General features: G+C 47.1%; 1 protein-coding gene across 4 annotated transcripts in view; it reads right to left on the reverse strand.

Moving 5' to 3' along the window:
- The window catches only part of PPP2R2A (protein phosphatase 2 regulatory subunit Balpha), a 247,466-nt gene that overhangs the window by 37,180 nt on the left and 193,231 nt on the right, over window positions 1–17,055 (reverse strand). The window contains exon 9 of one of the 4 annotated variants that reach the window (XR_003857077.1): window positions 10,300–10,447. The exons of the other annotated variants lie outside the window; for them this stretch is intronic. The gene's annotated coding sequence lies outside the window, so the exon portion shown is untranslated. The remainder of the gene's footprint in view (window positions 1–10,299; window positions 10,448–17,055) is intronic. 4 annotated transcript variants of the gene reach the window in all.

Consider the following 17,055-nt stretch of genomic DNA (forward strand, 5'->3'; position numbering starts at 1 on the left):
TCACTGCTACAGCGTCAAAGGTCTGTTTAAGGAAGGACTCCATCTGTCTATCGTGCGCATCCACTGGGATAGTTCGCTTGGAAATGGCATAAACCAGCACATCCACTTTAGGGAAACGCAAACCCTCTCTCACTGCTGGATCCAGTGGGTATAGAGCTTCTAATGCTCATTCCCTTTTAAAACCTGCTTCCAGGGCATCCCATTTCAGGTCAAACAACTCCTGAATGGCTTTAAGTACTGGAAAGTAGCAAGAGGCTTTCTGTAGGGAAATCAGAATGGGGTTCTTCTTTGATTCCGTCATAGAGTCCGCCCCAGGAACTCCCAGCATCTTCAGGGTCTGGGAAACCAGGACCAGCAATCTGTCTCTATGGAAAAACCATAACATGGTCCGATAGGGTTCTAAACCAAGGGGTATTTCCTCATCTTCCAAGGAATATGTATCCTCCTCTGTGTTGTCCGGATTCCTCCAGGGTTACCCTTAGTGAGAAGAGGCATGCCTCGAGTTTTGCTGATAGGACTGGAAAAGAGAGAGCTTACTGGCTGAGGTTCCGTCCGGACAGGGATAAGTGAGGTAGCAGACTGCGCCTGTACGAAGGCTTGAAGGCCCTGGAAAAATTCCATCCAAGAGAAGGCAGCCGGATTCATGCCTAGCCCAGGAGGTAAATTTCCCTCTCCCATGGATAACCCAGTCCTGGGGGTACTCAGATCCGAGCTACGTCCAGTTAAAGCTGTGGCTAATCCATCACCTGAATGGGAGAAGCCAGACTTAACAGAGTCAGAAGAAGCCAACTCTACTTGGGCTTCTTCATAGTGCTGACACAGGTTGGAATTCAGGTCAGGCTGTGAAGCCCTAATACGACAAGCAGCACAGAGAACAAGGTGCTTAGGTTTCTGTGGTGCCGGCGCCATTGTGTTCCAATCAGTTCGTGCTTAAAAGATTATATGCGCACACATTTAGAGCACCTAGACAGGGCACAGTGAGCTGCACACTCGGTCCATGGACTCAGCTTTTCCCGTATGTGCTTATGACGTTGTGCGCGTATGTATGTGCTGACATTACTTGCAAAGCGCATGGGCTGAGCCAATGCACTGTGCGTACCAACGTCCTATATAGGGCCATACCGCACTCACAGAAATGCGCGCAAGATGGCGCCGATAAGGCTGACCATGCAGTGTGCCTAAAACAGGGACTAGCACACCGGGGGTTCCTCAACCCACTGACAGACCCAATTCCCTTTACCCCGACGGGAGTGGGAACGACGTCAGTATGGCGTGCCAAGCATGGAGACCGGAAGAAACCTACCGGAAATCCTCCAATCGTCTCTAGATCGGTAAATCTTCTTTCTTCTTTTTTTAAACTTATCTGGCTCAGCGCTTACCGGCTGAGTACAGAGATGGTCTCTGGCTGCGGGGGAAGAGGGCTTTGGCCATCACCGCCTTGCACAGCTTCCTGCACCCGCTCCCTATCAGCTGCTTGAGCAGCAAAGTCCACGCCAGGAACCGGCTACCAGACCACAGCACACCTCGGAGGGATGTCGGAATTCACTTCAGGAATTCTCAACTGGGGGAGGGACTTTTAGGTATCACTGCAGGAGAGTGGGGCTCAATCTTTTCTCCAATTTAAAAGTAGAATTTCTTCTTCCAAAAGGTATAGCGATTCCCATAGGGAAAGCATGTCTGCATCTGCTGGAGACAGAGAAATACTGAAGGGCTGATGTCACTGCAGGGATGTATCTAGGGTGACATCAGCTTTGAAACCTGACTCCATCTTCATCTGCTGGCAGGGAAGCATAAAACCACTGGTCCTGAGTCCATCTGCTACATGCTAGGAAATAGAAGTTACAAAACAGGAAAAGGATCTGGGGTCATTGTGGACAATACTTTGAAATTCTCAGCTCAGTGTGTAGTGGTGGTCAAAAAAGCAAACAATGTTAGGAATTATTAGAAATGGAATGGAGAATAAAATGGAAGGTGTCCACAGAGTACTATGTGAAATTTTGGATACTGCATCTCAAAAAAGATATATAGTAGTTGAACTGTGAAAGGTACAGAAAAGGGTGACTAAAATGATAAAAGGGATGGAACACTTCCTCTATGAATAAAGGCTAAAGAGGTTAGGGCTGTTCAGCTTGGAGAAGAATCAGCTGATGGGGGATATGATAGAGGTCTATACAATCATGAATGGAACAGAATGAGTACATTTGAATCAGTTATCTACTCTTTCAAAGAATATAAAAAGTAGGGGACGGGCCATGAAGTTAGTAAGTAACACATTTAAAACAAATCAGAGAACATTCTTTTCACTCAACACACAATTAAGCTCATTGTTGGAGAATGTTGGAGAATGTGGTAAAGGCAGCTAGTATACTGGGTTTAAAAAAAGGTTTGCACAAGTTCTTAGAGAACTCAATAAACTGTTATTAACCAGATAGACTTGGGAAAAGTCACTGCTTACCCCTGGGCATTAGCAGCATGGGATCTATTGTAGAGATTACTTACCTGATAATCTCGTTTTCCTTAGTGTATGCAGATGGACTCAAAACAAATGGGTATAGTGTGCTTGTGCTAGCAGTTGGAGACGGATCTGACGTCAGCACGGGTACATATACCCCCACAGGAAGTGCCGCAAATCAGTAATCTTCCTTGCAAAAGCTGTAGCTGACCGATCAATTAAATGAACAGGATTACCCTGACCGAGTGATAGTAGCTGGAGACCGCCAGTGATCACAACCGGAAGGCGTCGACACCCGGCAGGGTGGATGGCCTATTATAAGAAAACATGGCTTACCGTGAGTCGGTGAATCCCCATGTATGCCGGCAGCCGGGCGGGATGCTGAGTCCATCTGCATACACTAAGGAAAACGAGATTATCAGGTAAGTAATCTCTACATTTCCTAGCGTGTAGCAGATGGACTCAAAACAAATGGGATGTACAAAAGCTACTCCCGGACTGGGCGGGAGGCTGCCCGAGGACTGTGTAGGATTGCCCTCGCAAATGCTGTGTCCTCCCTGGCCTGGACATCCAGACGGTAGAATCTGGAGAAGGTATGGAGGGAGGACCACGTCGCCGCTTTACATATCTCTGCAGGCGACAGCAGCTTAGCTTCTGCCCAAGAGGCCAATTGTGCTCTGGTAGAATGAGCCTTGACCTGTAGAGGCGGTGGTTTTCCCGCCTCCACGTAGGCTGCCTTGATAACTTCTTTAATCCAGCGGGCGATGGTTGGCCGTGAGGCCGCTTCCCCTTGCTTCTTTCCGCTGTGCAGGACGAACAGGTGGTCAGTCTTTCGTACTGCTTCTGACATTTCCAGGTATCTGGACAGTAGTCTGCCGATGTCGAGATGGCATAGCATTCGACCTTCCTCCGACTTCTTCAAACCTTCCGTGGTAGGCAAGGATATGGTTTGGTTGAGGTGAAAGTGTGAGACCACCTTGGGTAAAAAGGATGGCACTGTGCGAAGATGGATAGCCTCTGGAGTGATTCTGAGAAATAGATCACGACAGGATAGTGCTTGTAGCTCTGAGATGCGGCGTGCTGAACACACAGCCAGCAAGAACACCATCTTCAAGGTTAACAAACGGAGGGACAGGCCTCGAAGCGGCCTGAAGTCTGATCCCGTCAAAAATTCCAATACTAGGCTGAGATTCCACAAGGGCACTGGCCACTTCAGTGGCGGGCGAATGTGTTTGACTCCTTTCAGGAAACGTGAGACGTCTGGGTGTTTGGCAATGGTGTTGCCGTCACTCCTGGGACCGTAGCAAGACAGCACTGCTACCTGAACCTTGATGGAGCTGAGGGACAGACCCTTCTGAAGTCCATCTTGTAGGAAGTCCAAAATGATAGGAATCTTAGCGGCATGCGAATTGGTGCTGTGAGAGTCGCACCAGGCTTCAAAGACTCTCCAGATCCTGATATATGTTAGGGATGTGGAGAACTTGCATGCTCGGAGGAGTGTATTTATAACCGGCTCCGAGTATCCCCTTTTCTTCAGTCGAGCCCTCTCAATGGCCAGACCGTAAGAGAGAATTGAGCCGGATCCTCGTGGAGGATGGGACCTTGCCGCAGCAGGTCCCTGTAGGGAGGCAGAGTCTTCTCATGTCTGCATACCAGGGTCTTCTTGGCCAGTCCGGGGCCACTAGAAGAACTAGGCCTCTGTGTCGCTGAATCCTGTGTACAATGGCACCCAGCAGGGGCCATGGAGGAAAGGTGTATAGCAGGATCCCCTGAGGCCACGGCTGTACCAGGGCATCGATCCCCTGAGCCCGAGGATCCCGCCTGCGGCTGAAACATCTGGGTACTTGAGCGTTGGACCTGTCCGCTAGGAGGTCCATGGCTGGCGTCCCCCATTGGTCCACAATTATCTGAAAGGTTGTGGGTGACAGCTGCCACTCCCCCGGGTTTAGGCTTTCTCTGCTGAGGAAGTCTGCCGTCGTGTTGTCCTTCCCGGCAATGTGGACGGCGGAGATGTCCTGGAGATTTGCTTCTGCCCAAATCATCAGGGGAGTTATTTCCAGGGACACTTGTTGGCTTCTGGTTCCGCCCTGACGATTGATGTATGCCACCGCGGTGGCATTATCTGACATCACTCTAACCGCTCTGTCGCGAAGTCTGTGGGCAAATCGCAGGCACGCTAGCCTGACTGCCCGTGCCTCTAGTCGGTTGATGTTTCACCTCGACTCTTCTCTGGTCCACCACCCTTGGGCGGTGAGTTCCTCGCAGTGTGCTCCCCATCCGTTCAGGCTGGCATCTGTGGTGAGCAGAATCCAGGTTGGGGAGGACATTCTTGACCCCCGGCTCATATGGCCGGGCTGCAACCACCACCGTAGCTGATACCACACTCTGGCCGGTAGAGGTAGGCGTACGGTGTAGTTCTGTGATCGTGGGCTCCATCGAGATAGAAGGGCGCGTTGCAACGGTCTCATATGAGCCCGCGCCCATGGCACCACTCCCAGAGTGGATGCCATGAGGCCAAGGACCTGTAGGTAATCTCGAGCTGTGGGCCGGCTGGAGCTCAGCAGGGCCTGCAGATGACTCTGGAGTTTTGATTTTCTCTTGGAGGTCAGGCTGACCTTGTCTTCTCGGGTGTCGAATTGGACCCCTAGGTATTCCAGCGACTGGGACGGCTGTAGGGAGCTCTTGTTTATGTTGACTACCCATCCGAGGCTTTCCAGAAGAGCTATAACTCTGTTGGTTGCCCGGTGGCTCTCCTCCGGTGACTTCGCCCTGATCAGCCAATCGTCCAGGAGGGATGGACGAGAATTCCTTCCTTCCTGAGTGCCGCCGCCACTACCACTATTACCTTGGTAAAGATCCGCTGCGCGGTGGCTAACCCAAAGGGTAAAGCTCGGAACTGGAAGTGCTGATTCAGGACTTTGAAGCGTAAATAGCGCTGGTGATCCCGATGGATGGGGATATGCAGGTAGGCTTCCGACAGATCTAGGGAGGGGAGAAACTCCCCTGGCTGTACTGAATTCTTGACCGACCGTAGAGTTTCCATGCGAAAGCTGGGGACCCGTAGGTGTCAGTTGACTGACTTGAGGTCCAGGACGGGCCTGAAAGTGCCCTCCTTCTTGGGTACTATGAAATAAATGGAATAATGCCCAGAATTTACCTCTTCCGCAGGTACTGGGATTATGGCTTTTAGGGCCAGGAGCCTCTGTAATGTCACTTCTAGTGCCGCTGCCTTGAGCGGCGAACAAGGAGATTCCACAAACTTGTTCGGCGGAAGCCGAAAGAAATCCAGGTAATATCCTTCCCGGATGATGGCGAGGACCCATTGGTCCGAAGTAATCTCGACCCATCTGCGGTAGAAGAGGGTTAGCCTGCCCCCTATGGCTGCTACCCCCGGATGGGTCGGCTGATTGTCATTGTGGGTTGCGGCCAGGGCCGGAACCCGAGCCGGTTCTCTTCTTGTTATGCTTAGTCCGAAAGGACTGGTTCCTGGCCTGGGAACGAGGTGCTCGATAGCGAGTCCTGTAAGGGTTGAAGCGCTGCGAATTTCTACCTCTAGATGGTCTAGAAAAAGAACGCTGGCTCCTCCTCGCCCTGTCTTCTGGTAGGCAGGGTAATGGAGAGGCACCCCATCTAGTAGCCCAGTTCTCGAGATCGCTGCCGAACAGTAGGGAACCCTTAAAGGGCATTCTTGTGAGTCGTGTCTTGGAGGACGAGTCGGCCGCCCAATGACGTAGCCAAAGCTGCCTCCTGGCTGCCACTGAAGAGGAGACTCCCTTGGCTGCCGTACGGACGAGGTCGGAGGCTGCGCCAGTGAGAAATGCGAGAGCTGATTCCATGTCTGCTCCCTGGGTGGTGTTTCTCGCCTGTGATAAACAGGAGCGCGTCACCACGGTGCAGCAGGTCGCGATTCGTAGGGACATGGCTGCTACCTCAAAAGCCTGTTTCAGAATGGTGTCCATGCGTCGGTCATGCGAATCCTTGAGGGCCGCTCCCCCCTCAACCGGAATGGTGGTGTGTTTCACTATTGCGTTAACTATGGCGTCTACCCTGTGGCACGCCAACAGCTCCTTGTACGCCGTATCCAGAGGGTACATGCCTGCCAAGGCCTGACCCCCTTTAAATGAGGCTTCCGGTGCCTTCCATTCCAGATCGATTAGCTGTTGTGCTGCCTGTAAGAGGGGAAAATGGTGAGCCGGTTGGCGCAGGCCCTCTAACAGGGGGTTCATTTTAGGGTCCCCTGGGGTATCCTGGCCCGGAATGGCCAGCTCCGATAGGCATTGCAAGACCAGGCCTGAAAGATCTTCTTTCTGAAAGAAGCGCCTCATGGTCCGATATGGCTCTATCTCCGAGGGAAGTTCACCCTCCTCGAGGGGCTCCTCACTGTCCGGGGAACAATCCAAATCCCCATAAGCGGGGCTATCGGGTGGTGAGTGGCTGCGCCTAGGTCTCGAGGGTCCAGGGACCGGATCAGCCGGAACGGGAAGACCCATTCGAGGAGCAGACTGCATCTGGACAAAGGCGTGAATCCTTTTGAATAATTCCACCCAGGAAAGCGAAGCCGGATCTGGCCGTAGGGGCACCAGGTCTCTCAGGTTCCCTGGTTGTTAGCCGCGGCCCGCTAAGTCCGGTGTGCTCCCTGAGGAACCGCTGGGCTGGGGCCGGTCCTGTCCTGGGACTCCCATGGCCTCTTCACACTGGGCACATAGTGAGTCTGCTTCCTCGCTCTGTGTGGCTCTGAGGTTGCATGCTGAGCAGAGGCTTAGAGCTTTCATGCCAGATTCTGGAGGTGCTGGCTCTGCGGCCGCATGGGCTCTCTTATGCTCCATTCGCCTGAAATTCGGTATCGCCCAATGATGTGTGTTCAACAAGTGCGCGTAACAGCATGCGCCTAGACCGGGCGTTTTATAGATGTGCGCCTATCTGTAACCGTTAGTATTGAGGCAGTAAAGAGGTCCAGACAACTGATCCGCAAAGATAAACTTTTTATTGCCAGCAAGATGCAGCTAAGACAAAGGCTTAGAACAACTGCATGCCACTCCCCTTAAGGAGCAGGCTTTTATACATTCTTTTTAAGTAGGCGTAACTTACAATCAGACCATTGCATATGTGTTCGAGTCCCATCTGGGTCGCCAAATGTAACCGTTAGTATATCCATGGGCGTCTTATAAAATGTGCGCCTAACCTCGGGCGTCTTATAAACGTGTGCCTAACCTCGGGCGTCTCATAAACGTGCGCCTATCCACGGGCGTCTTATAAACGTGCGCCTATCCACGGGCGTCTTATAAACGTGCGCCTAAACACGGGCGGCTTATAAATGTGCGCCTATACACGGGCATTTTATAAACGCGCGCCTATACACGGGCGTCTTATAAACGTGCACCTATACACGGGCGGCTTATAAACGTGCGCCTATACACGTGCGGCTTATAAATGTGTGCCTATACATGGGCGTCTTATAAATGCCTATACGCGGGTGGCTTACAATGTGCGAACAACGTGCGCCTATCGCGTGCGCTAACAACATGCGCCTATCGCGTGCGCTAACAACATGCGCCTATCGCGTGAGCTAACAACATGCGCCTATCGTGGGCGCTTAGCTTAGCAACGTGCGCTCATCGGCGAAGATGAGTAGGCAGGCAAAAATGGCGACTTCCTTGGCGTGCTGCCCCGTAGGCAGGCCCAGCAAATCCACACTTCCTTGGAGACCAAGTAAAGATATACGCCTTACCTTGTCTTCGGCGCTTCCCGGCTGCGACCCGGACGGTCTCCAGCTGCGGGGGGAGAGTACCTTCAACCGCCGCGCATAAGGAAGTGCGCCTGCTGCCTCTAGGCCGCTCCAGAACTCGTCTCGCTCGGGGGCCAAGCCGCGCCCGAGCCATTCTCACTCGGGGGCCAAGTCCACACCGGGACCGAGGCTGCCTCCAGGCCGCGCCCGAACTCGTCTCACTCGGGGGCCAAGCTGCGCCCAAGCCCTTCTCACTCGGGGGCTAGGTCCCTGCCGCAAACCGGCCACCGGACCAAGGCTCTTACCTCCGAGGGACCACGGAAGTCTGCTCGGGAAACTCCACTGGGTGAGTGACCGCCAGGTATCACTGCAGGAGTGCGGGGCTTGACTTCAATAGGTTTCTTCTAGGAATTTAGTCGTTAGAATTTGGAAACACGCTCAGCGAGCGTGAGGTAGCTCCAAACTGCTTTGGAGACGGAAATTACTGATTTGCGGCACTTCATGTGGGGGTATATGTACCCGTGCTGACGTCAGATCCGTCTTCAACTGCTAGCACGAGCACACTATACCCATCTGTTTTGAGTCCATCTGCTACACGCTAGGAAACTACCCTTTGGGATCCTGCGAGGTACATGTGACCTAGATTGGCCACTGTTGGAAATAAAATACTAGGCTTGCTGGACCCTCAGACTGACCCAGTATGGCAAGTCTTATGTTCTTATTTACAACAAGCAAAACAGTGTAAGTCTCCGTGACCCACTGCTAAATATTACAAACTTTTCATTTATGGAGTTGCTGCTCCTTTGCATTCCTTGTACACCCAACTGATGTAGATTGGCTCACTTCCTTATAATACAAATAAGGCAATGATTATGGTGTTATCTAAAAAGGGGATACATTTTATTCTTCTGAATTTCTACAGGCCTGTTTCCCAGATAAATTTTGATCTTAAGCTCCTGGCCAAAATTATGGCAGATAGGATGGCATTGGTTCTCCCATCATTGATTTCGGAAAGCCAAGTAAGGTTCATTAGACAATACCCTGTGACCAATATAAGAAAAATCTTGTAAGCGATGGAATTTTCTAGGATCTCTAAAATTCCTGCCCTACTTGTAAGTTTTGATACAGAAAAAGCATTTCATAGGGTAGAATGGGATACCTATTTCAAATTTTGGATTAATGGTGACCTTTGTTCAGGGTTTGCATTTACTTTACTCACATCCAACAACAGCGGTGTCCATTAATAGAGTGTTCTCTGAGGATTTTTGTTTGTTGCATGGTATTTGGGTTGTCCTCTTACCCTTCTTCTGCTTCTTCTACCTTTGGAACCTTTGTTGCTGAAGTTTCAAACAAAAAGGGGTGTAAAGGAGGCCCAGTTGGGTGGGAGGCAATTTAAAACTGTGGTCTCTGCCAATGACATCTTGGTTTATCTCATTGATCCTAATTGCTTTCTTAGCTGCTTTTTGGGAATAATCAGAGAATATGGGCTTCTGTCAGGATTCCAGCTATATTACGAGAAATTAGCGTTGCCCCTTTCTAAGTAGTGTGAAGGACTCATGGGGAATGGTATTTCTTTTGAAGTGGGCTTCCAGGACAATCTATTTGGGAATCTATCTATCCAAAGATCTTAGGGATTTTTACAGTTGTAATGTCTCTATTTTACTGAATTTTCCAAGATTAAATTGCAGCAATGGCAGGCTCTCTCTATCTCTAGGCAGGTAAACCTTTATTAGATGATACTCTTTCCTAAGTCGCTATCTGTTCTTTTGAAGATAGATGTTAAAATTCTTGACAAACAACTTTTACAATCTCTATGGAATGGAGTTAAACCCACATTATCTTGAAGAGGGATGGGGCGCAAGGGGAACTAGGATTGCCAAATTTGGAACTTTATAATAATGCTTGCCTGGCCAGAATTCTAGAGGATTGGTTATATTTGCCCTCATTTTACATTGACTTAGATATGGAAGAGATATTCTTTGAACCTCTGCACCCCAGTTCATATTATATGCTAAGGTCTATCAATTGCCAGCTTTTATCCAAAAGAGTATATTAGTGGCACCTTTGAGGCACAATTGGAAATTTATTACTAAAATGCTGGGCTACGCTTCTTTAGTCTCACCTTTTCTTCCAATTCAGGGGAATTTAGATTTTTTGCCAAGGGATCAGGTTAAAGCATTTTCATCTTGGGCTCATTTGGGAATGCAGCAGGTTACATATGTCCTCAAAGATGATGGGACTATGATGACTTTTCAAGATCTTCAAGATCACTATGGGATAGACAAAAAAGATTATTTTGCATATATGCAGTTAAGTTACTATGTAAATGCCTTGCATATGCAAGATTTGAACAAGATCTCATTGCCAAAATAGATGACTTCTTTATAGCTGAGAAGACAAAGAGGCTGTCTATCTTGGGGCTTCAGAAATCTATATGGAAACGGGTTTCTGTTACACTTAGTATCATGAATTAGTAGAAAAATGGAGGAGTGACTATTATCATCTCGACCCCAGAACTTATAGAGAGATCATTTTCTAGGATTGAGCTTACTGAATGTATGTTACATAGAGAAACTCTACTTGAGTATCTTCATAGGGCTTATAACTCTCAAGATAGAGCTTATCAGGCCAAGTTTAATTACATGGATAGGTACCCTAAATGTAAAGTAGAAAGGGGCACCCTGACACACACATTTTGGTGTTGTGCACCAAGATAAACTTATTGTTAGAGGATATTATAGTATCTGGGAAGATACTGAAAGTTTGGTGATTGATAGACACCATGTTGATGACTTTTCTAAATTAATGACAGAAGGTGCAAGAGCAGAAAGCTTTCTTAATAGGGAAGAAAGAAATTCTGAGTGTTTGGCAAGATCCTGATCTTCCGTCTTTTTGGAGATAGAGGAATTTATTTCAATGATCTTGGCAGATGGAGAATTTAGCATGTGGTATCTTTTCTTTGTGAAGGAAATTATTCCTGATATTTGGGAACCTATCTTCAGAGTCTTCCGGCAAGAGCTAGAAGTGAGGTTTTAAATTAAACATTAGGATTATTTGAGAAAATACTTACCCTAATGTCTTTACTTGCACTCTGTATATAACATTGTGCTCTATAGTTATTGAGAATATTTCATTCCATGGATGTTTTTGGGGTGGGGGGGTGTCCATTATTTTATTTTTTTGATGTTATTATTCTGTACACCATGGGATAATTGTTTTGTCTTTATGAGGATAATGTAGATAAGAAAATGTACATGTGCATGCTTCTACTGTCCCTGTGAAGAAGTTTATATTAGGGAAGGGTGGGAGATGGAAAGCTGTTGAATATTATTTTTATTTTCTGTTATTAATGGTTCTGCTTTAGGATAAAATGTAAAATGGTGTATTATTCACCTATATAATCAATGCATTTGATAATGTAGAATTGTATATATTGGATGTGCATTGTTCTTGTACTTTTCTTCAATGAAAAAGTTTCAGATAAAACTACACTCTTCTAGTAGAGAGCCCCCTGGCTGAAATTACAATGTCCTCAACCATCACAGAGAATGACAATGAGGAAACTATTAAGCACTAAAATCCATGCCGTCAAATTGAGGGAGAGGAGGCTTGGAAGAAATAGATGACCCTCCTCTTGAGTTAGTGAAGCCAGTATGATGGGTGAGCAGACTGACAACCTGATGAAGTAAGAGAACCACAGTTGTCTGAGCCAAGCTGGAGCAATAAGGATGAGTCTTTGAGTACCTTCTACACTGTCCTCGCCACCAATGGAACTGGAGGAAAGGCATACAGCAGATCTGTATCTCATTTCAGCAGAAAAGCATCCAGAATGGATCTGAATCTGCTCTGAAGAATGGAGCAAAATTTGTCAGCTTTCATATTGTTTTCTGATACCAACAAGTCAACTGACAGGTAACCCCAGAGAATGAATAGCCCTTCTCCACGCCCTAGACCAGAGACCACTCATGGGGACAAAAAACCCTGTTGAAGCAAGCCTCTAGTGTATTGGAGGTCTAGGAAAGGTAATTTGCTTGGAGGAAAGCTCTGTGACTAAGCGCACACTCCCAAATTTTCATAGATTTCTGGCTGAGGGTAGAACATTGCCACTTGATTGTCAAGTTTGGATCAAAGTTCTCTTTCCCTGAAGGAGATGTGAGAAAACTCTTAATGCATGTTGAATGGCTCACAGCTCCAAGAGATTTATTTGGAATAGGTGTAGCCAACTAAATCCCCTGAATTTGGAAGAAGTCTGTGTGTACCGCCCCCCCTTCACCTGTGGACTCATCTGTCACCATCATTACTTGATGTGGTAGAATTCTAAGAAGTTATCTATCTCTAGAACCTTTGGATCTAGCCACCAATGGAGGGATGATTTCATCTCTGTAATTACCTTAACAGATACAATGGGAGGCCCCATTGGAGAACTCTCATGTTGAGATGCATTATAGGGATCACACACACAGCTGCCGCCATATATGAGGACAACTACGACTGTTTGGGCCAGTATGTTACCTTGCTTCAGCAAGTTCTGGACCAGAGCTCAAAGACAAAAAAAACCTGATCTTATGGAAAAAATGTTTTTGCATCCAATAAGTCTATTCACATCCTGATGAACTTGATTCCCCAAGCAGGGGTGAGATTTGCCTTGACAAAATTGTCTATGAACCCTAGTGACTGAAGAAGCTGGATTATCTACTGTAGGGAGTCCACCCCTGCTTGGGAAGGTCCAATCAACAGCCTGTCATCCAAGAAAGGGAAGACACAAATAATCCCCCGACGATGAAGGTATGCCATCATTATTGCTAGGCATTTTGTGAGGGCCCTCAGAGTGGCTGACAGTTCAATGGAGAGAATCTTGTATTGATAGTGAGAAGAATCCACCACAAATCTGAGGTATTTTCAATGTGACAGATGGATAGGTATGTGAGCATGTGTCTTTCAGATCCCGCTTGGATAAAGGTAGGATGATGTGGAGAGTATTAATTTTGAACTTCTCCCGTAATAGGTTTTGTTCAGTCTTTATAACTCCAGGATGGATTTTAATATCCCCAACTTTTTGGAGATAAGGGAATAGAACCCCTTGCTATGGTCTTTGGAAGGAACAAGTTCTACCCCTCGCTGACTGAAGAATATCAAGCTAGAAACACAGTTGGGTAGAGTGACATTGATCCAATTGAAGGCTAAACAGCAATGCAACACTGGAGAGCAGGAGAAGTGCAAATGTTAACCAGAATCCACAGTTTTGAAGACCCAGTGGTCCTTCGTGATCTTCCGCCTTTCCTTGGTGAACTGGTGTACCCTCCTCTCTACCAGAAGGGTCAAAGCCTTAGGTTCCAGACTAGTCAAAAACTAGTCTCAGGTTTGGGCTGGAACTGCTGTGGTGTCTTAGGCTGACATTTCTCATGTGGATATCCATGTGCTGGAAGCTGCTATTGCGGCAACTCAGGTGAAGCACGATACTACTAAAATTGGAAAAAGAAGCACTTAAAAGCAAAGTAAGGACATCTAGAGGAGGAAGGCTGATTAACCCTCACCAAGTCAGAACGGCTTCATGTGGCTCCTTAATCTGGGTGACAGTTTCTCACACCTTATCCCTGAAGAGATTGTCACTTGAACATGGGGCAATGGCCAACTTGTCATGAATGTCCTCATGTAGGCTGCTGGCTCTCAACCAAACCATTCGGCTTGCTTCAATGGCTGCTGCAGAGGATCTTGCTATGGTGTCAAAACGATTTGTACACTGATCAGAAGAGATGCATTCACACTCTCCTGCATCCAGAAGAGCCTGCTGATAATCTTCCTGTTTCCCTGTCCAGAAACTCTAACAGAGGCTTCAATTTGTTGATACAGTCATGTAAGTATTGCACCATATTCAATTGATGGGCTGCAATGCTCATACTGAGCATCAAGCTCAGGAAGAATTTCTTTCCAAAACTGTCTAACAACCTGGGGGTGGGGTGGGGGTGGGGTGGGGGTGGATGGAAAAAATTCTGGGCTTTTGAACTCATTTTAATGCCGACTCCACTACCATAGGTTGGTGGGGTAGTTGGACTATTCCAAACCCTGTTTCCTAACCATTGGGGGCCAGATTTTCCCCACAAATTCTCATTGATCCTGCGGGATTTGATGGATCAGGATAATTGTTAGTTCAGAAGGTATTTCCAGATTCCAAAGTAACCTGAAACCTTGGTTGGGGGGGGGGGGGGATATTTGTTCCTATGTACACTGATGCCAATCGCCTTACCCAGCTTGTCCAATAAATTAGAATACTCCAGCAGGTAAAGTTAGGGATCTGAGGGGACCCTGTAGAATCCTCCTCAGAACTGAGAGGTGGAGGAATACTAACCTATGACCCTGATGAAGGTGATGTGGATCAGGGTGGGGACCCTTGGAAGGGAATACTCCCAGGGCACATGCCAGATGGTGGTGTCCCATGTTGCATCTTTGGAATGCTTGCTAGTATTCTCTGCAGAGAGGGATGGCCTATCGAACTGAGGCAAGCTGGTGTCCACCATCAGGACCTCTGATTGGAGCTTCCTGGGAGTGGAGGCGAGAGGAACTTCTGCATGGGAGAAAAAAAATCTGACATCCTGTACAGGAGGAGGGTGACCTCCTTGTCACTAGCTGCCAACGAGGTAAAGAAAGTCTTCACCAGTTCAGACACAGTCTATGGATTGTTGTGTCCTCTTGCACAGAGTGGAAAACAAACATCCTCCTCTGAAACCAGCACTGGGTCTTCACCTGAGAAACACATACTGGACACCAGGTGGAGGGACCCTTCTGGACTGAGTGTGCTGAAAGGTCATACAGAGATCAAGGGCACAATGGCGCAGATATGATCCAGTGTTTCCAAACATAGATCATGTCCAGTGAAGTCTCCCTGGAATGCCTAGGATTTGAAAAGATGAGGTGAAAGAGAGACAAGGGCATCAACAGAGAACGTAACTGTAAAGAGTCTCCTCCAGGTCCCCCTGAAGCTTGGTCCTGTGCCGAATGCATTGAGAGTGCTGAGGGCTGGAGTGCCGGAGGCACCAAGTGCTGAGGGCCAATGAATCAATGATGCACGCTTTAGTGCAGACTTCATCAAGGGCGCCGACCGTGCCAACCTGCTCAAAGGAATGGCATGTCATCTTCTGCAATACAAAAAAGTTATTCACTCTTGATCACTATATAATTGATTTAAGCATTCAAAAATAATGACAGTCTTACATGAATTTAAAAGATGCTACCCAAAATGTAGGCAATGGTCACTTTGTATTCCAGCGTCTATTACAATATAATCATTGGTCATGTACTGGGACTCTATTTTGAGACATTTTCCATATGCAAATAAAATTGTATGAAAAAGCACTTAACTGTGGGATTTCTTTTGTGCTCTTGACTGAATACGTTGTGATCGCAATCAGTCAGTATTTGGAAGGCTGTATCTGTGTCAGGGATACAAAGACAACTCATCAATATCAAAGCATTCAAATGAGCATGCTGCAGCTAACTGTAGAGAATTCATCAGTGAACTACTGAAAATTTAAGATTTTATACTTTAAGATTTTCAGCTGCATCATGCTCATTTGAATGCTTTGATATTGATGAGTTGTTCTTGTATCCCTGATGCAGATACAGCCTTTGAAACAGTGTCAGGACTGCGATCACAACATATTCAGTTAAGAGCAAAAAAGAAATCCCAGAGATAAGTGCTTTTTCATAACAATTTTATTTGCATATGGAAAATATCTCAAAAGAGTCCAATACATGACTAATGATTACACTTAATAAATGCTGAAATACAAAGTGAATATCCCACGTTTTGGACAGTGTGTTTTAAAATTTATGTAAGGCGGTCATTATTGTTTTTGAATGTTTAAATCAATTATAGAGTTATCAAGAGTGAATAACTTTTGTCTCTAATTTTTTTCACTTTTCAAGGTTCTTTCTATTCACATCTTCTTCTGCGCCAATAAGCCCCATGGGTGTGCCAAGAAGCACACCGGCTCCTGCGCTCAACACTTCCATAGTCTTGCTAGACAGCAGAACTGCAGCAGGTCCAGGGCCCAGCAGTGCAGTTGGGGGAGCCTGCCCAATGAGCTCTAGCTTGATTCAACACGGACTGAACCCAAGGAGGCAATATCAAAAAGGAAGATTTTGAAGAAAAACTTCAAACACAAAAAAAGTAGTTAAAAGATAGTACATATTGGTGCGATAGCTCAGTAACAAAGACTGAGAGGCTCATGAGGCGTGCACACCTGGAAACTCCCGCGTATGCTCAGTAGTAAAACTTTACTGAGCTAGAGGGTTCATTCAGCACAGTCAGATGATGTCACTTGTGACATGGCTAATTCAGCCTTGCTTGATGATGGAGAAAGTATTTTTTCAGTCAGTGTACAATTAAACTGTGGAATTTGTTGCCAGACGATGTGGTGAAAGCAGTTAGCATAGCTAGGTTTAAAAAGATTTTAGACAAGCACCTAAAGGAAAAGTCCATATAACACTATTAGCCATGTAGACGTGAGAAAGGCACTGCTTATCCCTGCTTATGAGCAAGAAGGATTGTATCTATTCTTTGGGATCCTACTAGGTACTTGTTACCTGAATTGGCCACTGTTGAAGACAGGGTGCTGGGCTTGATGGATCTTTGATCTGACATAGTATGGCATTTCTTATGTCCTCGCTTGAGGCATGAAATAAAAATGAGACTGAAAAGGAGGTGCTCTCAATGTTTTTGTGCTAACTACTCACAGGTAGATTTTATAAATTTGCGCGAGCGCGTACTTACGCTGGATTTTATAAGATACACGCATAGCCGCGCGTATCTTATAAAATCCGGGGTCGGCGCGTGCAAGGGGGTGCACATTTGTGCAACCTGCGCACACCGAGCCCAGTG

This window comes from Rhinatrema bivittatum, chromosome 5 (genome assembly GCF_901001135.1).
Source record: "Rhinatrema bivittatum chromosome 5, aRhiBiv1.1, whole genome shotgun sequence".
Lineage (NCBI taxonomy): Eukaryota > Metazoa > Chordata > Amphibia > Gymnophiona > Rhinatrematidae > Rhinatrema > Rhinatrema bivittatum.